This window comes from Eumetopias jubatus, unplaced genomic scaffold (genome assembly GCF_037043125.1).
Source record: "Eumetopias jubatus isolate StellerSeaLion01/CBP00866 unplaced genomic scaffold, mEumJub1_p1.0 scaffold_1, whole genome shotgun sequence".
In the NCBI taxonomy this organism is placed as follows: domain Eukaryota; kingdom Metazoa; phylum Chordata; class Mammalia; order Carnivora; family Otariidae; genus Eumetopias; species Eumetopias jubatus.
The window spans coordinates 19,459,160-19,463,824 of NW_028274807.1; the positions used below are offsets into that span (position 1 = coordinate 19,459,160).

General features: G+C 36.5%; 1 pseudogene; it reads right to left on the minus strand.

The window, feature by feature from the left end:
* Positions 1 to 3,977: 3,977 nt before the first annotated feature.
* On the minus strand, positions 3,978 to 4,456 carry LOC114219115 (peptidyl-prolyl cis-trans isomerase A pseudogene; annotated as a pseudogene).
* Positions 4,457 to 4,665: the final 209 nt, after the last annotated feature.

Here is a 4,665-nt window from a genome sequence, read left to right on the forward strand (position 1 = left end):
TGCCCAGGCTGCTACCATGTTGTAAACCCATTCCCACACTCCACCCTGATGTGCCTATGTATGTGTCTTCTCATTTGCTTCTCCTAGGTCCTTCCCAATGTCTAGTATATGTCTGCAGTCTGTTGAGAAACTCAATAAAAATTCTCTATAGTCTGGAGAATGAGTAACAAAGGGATAAAAATAATCTCATTATGCTCTAATTTGACATGCTCTAATATTTGTTCAGGTCAAATTTAAGTTTATGATTTAGTGATTTTATTTTTAAATGGGCTTATTTGAATTGTCCAAAACACGTATTTTCTCAAAAGAAAAAAAGTTTGATTTTCTTTATAAGAAAACTTGTGTATGTGCTATATTGCTGAATAGTAGAGAAAGACTAAATGATTTTAAAAATAATGGGGAAAATGAAAAAAAATCTCAGCTTAAATACTGTGTCTGTCTTCTTAGAGAATTGCTTGTGCAATTTTAATTCCAAATGCCTCCATATTTGCCATCTGTTTTTTCCTGGCATTGAGAGTCAAGAAATGCCAGACAGAAAGTATCTGAAATAAAATGGTTACTAATGCAGAAAGTGTGTTTAACCCTAGAACCTTATTATCAATTAAACTAATATATGGCTTCATGATTTTCTTTCAAAAATAATTTTCCCCCTCTAAACTGTCTTGAACAAGCTACTTCTTGCTACCAGCCATGTCTCAAGGGATGTGTTCTGACTGGAAATTTTGAGCTTCCATAAAAGTGTTTATTAAATTTTTGAATAATTGCATTAAATACCAACAATAAGCAATCATCATTTTCATGTTTATTGAGCAATTGCTCCTTGTTGAACCACAAACTTTGGCTACAAAATTCAGAATAAAGGGCAAAGTACAAGAAGTTCTTTGCATGGATAAAGCATTCGTAGATACCAAGAAACAAATAAACCAACCAATCAACAAAACAAACCTCAACTAAAAACAAATCAAACATGAAAATAGCATTAGAACAAGTCTAATACACCTGGGGGGAAAAATAAATCATAACAACAGTGTGTATTAAACACAATTCTTCTCTGAAGAGTTTATGTCTATCTTTTCTCTGTTTTATGCATCTTTTCCCTTTTAAACTTAGGATGGTTCAAGGGGAAGAGAGATGATACATCGTTTTTACTTTTCCTTCACTTACAAAGGAAACCTGAGAGTGTGGAAATATCTTCTGGACACATATCCTCCAGTTACCTGTCCAGTGAGGGGAAATCCCTTCTCAGGATCATGTCTGTCTAAACTAGAGCAGGGGCAGAGAACTGCTTCCACTTTGATGCAAGGTTATTATTATTATTATTATTATTATTATTATTATTATTATTATTATTTTTTGCTAGCTTCAATTGTTGGAGAGTCTTTTCCTATATGGAGCCGAATTGTTCCTCTGTGATCTAGTTTGGTCACAGGGAGTAATTCTAGGCTCTATTCCATATGATAGGCTTTAAACGCTTTTTTCTTCTGTAGGTTAAATATTCTCGAGTTCTTCAAGGGTCCTTTTTGAGAATTCTTCTAGACATTGTAGCATCATAACAACCCTCTTCTTTTAATGTTACCTATGTTTATAAATGTATCTGCTAAAATATGATTAGAAAGTTAACTTAAGAAAATTTCAATTCAGTTCAATTCAAGGAATAGTTATCAAGCACTTTTGATGTGCCAGATACTCTGTTGAGTATCGCACCTGGGGCTGTAATAGTGAAACGACCATCTGTCCTCCTGAAGATCACAGTTAGCAAAGAAAGATATTCAATAAGTAATTACAACTGTGATGAGTGTTATGGAAGAGGATGTAAAGTTGTCTAAAGTAAGGGGGATTTAATTAATCCTGGAGAATCATGGAAGGCTTCTATGATGAGGAGACGTTTAAGTGAAGACTTGAAGCATGAGTAGAAATAAGCTGAGATAATAGAGGTTCAGGCTATGGAACTGGTACAGGAGGAAGCTTGCAGGTTCCCAAAGTCCAAGGGAAGACACTTTTTAGGAAGAGGATTTCAAGTTCTCATGGCAGTGGAGAGAGTCTTGGGTGGCTGCTACCATTAGGTAAAGGAGAACTCCATTGTTCAGAAAGGAGCAAGCCCTGGACTTTTCTGTCTGTGTCATGCTACCTAGCTTATACAATGATTCCTCTACTTATTTACACCATGGTCTGTCTGTCTTTCTTTCTTTCTTTCTTTCTTTCTTTCTTTCTTTCTTTCTTTCTTTCTTTCTTTCTTTCTTTCTTCCTTCCTTCCTTCCTTCCTTCCTTCCTTCCTTCCTTCCTTCCTTCCTTTTATTTAAATTCAATTAGTCAACATATAGTGTATCATTAATTTCAGATATGGATGGGATAACTGGGTGATGGGCATTAAGGAGGGCATGTGATGTAATGAGCACTGGGTGTTATATGTAACTGATGAATTACTGAACTCTACACCATAGTTTCAACTACTGTCCTGGTTATGTGAACGTATTATCTCAAAAATAAGTGCTTTAAAGGTTTTACTTTTGAAAAACTGTTCAAGGCAGACAATCCCTCTTTCTACTTAGCTATATTTATGTGTCACACAGCTAACTAGATAAAGACAAAAAAGTGTTCAATGGATTTTGCGTAAAAGAATTTATTGGTGACATTCCAAAGAGCTCCTAGTGGCTTAGTGGGAGAAGAAGTCAGATGGCAGTGTGTTGGGGAGTGAATAGGAGGTGAGCTAGTAAATACAGAGAATGCAGACACTCTAAAGAATCTTGGCTGTAGAAAGAAGAAAAGAGATGAGATAAGTATATAGAGGAAAAGAGGAACAAGAAAGTGTCAGGGTGTTTTTTTTTTTTTTTTTTTTAAGGGGACAGACTATGGCAAGATTAAATATTGCTTGAAGTTCACTACTATTTATGGCAAAGTAAGAAATATGGGGAAAAGCTTCCCTAAAAGGAGGCCTCATCTATGACCTTTGTTGTTTCCAATTTGGTTTAGAAGGTAAATGTAAAACATAAGCACTGACATAATAGGACATCCTATAATAAAGAACCTTTGTTGTGAGCTAGTTGTGTGATGAGAAAGGGAAAAAAAAGAAAAAAGAAAATTAAGTACTATACGTTGAAGTGACAATGTCTTCAAAAGGTGGTAGCAAACCAGAGATCAACTTGGGCTGGTGGTTTAGAAACAGAAGAGATTTTGAGGCTCATCTCCTTTACTTTCAATCCATTTGACTTTAGGCAAGTTATGCAGCTTTTCCAAACTTCTGTTTTCAGTTTGTAAAAAAGGAATCATGATGCTGAACTCACACTTTTGTGTTTGTGAAGAGGAGATAGTTTTTGTAAAGCTCCTACTATGATTAACGTACAATAAATGATAGCTCATATAAAATCATAGAACGTGGGACTTAAATGACAAAGACACTATTACTCTATCATGGTTTGCACATAGTAGCTCTTCACTAAAAAACTGGAGAAAAGAAAGAAAGAAGGGAAATGCACAATGTGAGCAAATATATGAAGTGAAAAACATGACAGATGACAACAAATTAGATGGTTCTATAGGTGATGCCCTACAGTTTCACTGTGTTCATGATATTAGGAAAATCTGGGAGATCAGGGTACTTGGAAACTAACTAACAAACAGTAATTCATGATGTAAGTGTTAATTACATTATCTGTTATAACAGGTACAAATCTCAGTCCAAAATAAACCAGAAATGTAAGAAACATGACTTGATTCTTCTACATATCAACTAAATTTCTTCTTTGAATCTTTCTTGTTGTTTATCTTTATTTTATTATATGAATTTTTATCTCATAATCATATACATAACTCTGCAATCCAACTAGACTTGGAGGAGAGTAAGGAAAATATAGACCCATAGAAGTGCAGTGAGAGCACAAAGATTATAGAATATTTCGAGCAGATGGGGGTGAAGCGGTGCTCTCCTGAGCTACAGAAGGAATGGTCCAGTAGTTAAGATAAAATACAAGTCAAATTTATTAGATTTGTCCACAGTCAGCAATGGTGATCTTCTTGCTAGTTTTGCCATTTCTGGACCCAAAGCGCTCCATGGCTTCCACAATATTCATGCCCTCTCTCACCTTGCCAAAGACCACATGCTTGCCATCCAACCACTCAGTGTTGGCAGTGCAGTTGAGAAACTGGGAACCGTTAGCATTTGCCATGTACAAGATGCCAGGACCTATATGCTTCAGGATGAAATTCTCATCATCAAATTTCTCCCCATAGATGGACTTGCTGCCAGTGCCATTATGGTGTGTGAAGTCACTACCCTGGCACAGAAATCCCGGAATAATACTGTGAAAGCAGGAACCTTTATAATGAAATCCTTTCTCCCCAGTGCTCAGAGCACAAAAGTTTTCTGCTGTCTTTGGAACTTTGTAAACAGCTGGAAGGAGATGGGGCCCAAGGGCTTGCCCTCCACAGTGATGTTGAAGAACACAGTGGGGTTGACCATGGCTGGGCAGTGGGGGCAGCTCCAGGGGGTGGCATCATCTGCAAGGCCTCTTTGAATCTTTAGTTTCTTAGGACATCAGACACTTAAACTGTCTTTTCCCTGGCTTGGGTCTAAGTTCCAGGGAGATGTATGTAATTTTAAGATGTATGACCCATCTTGTTTTTAAGTCATCTGTCCACAGAGATATTAGTTGATCAATCCATTGATTC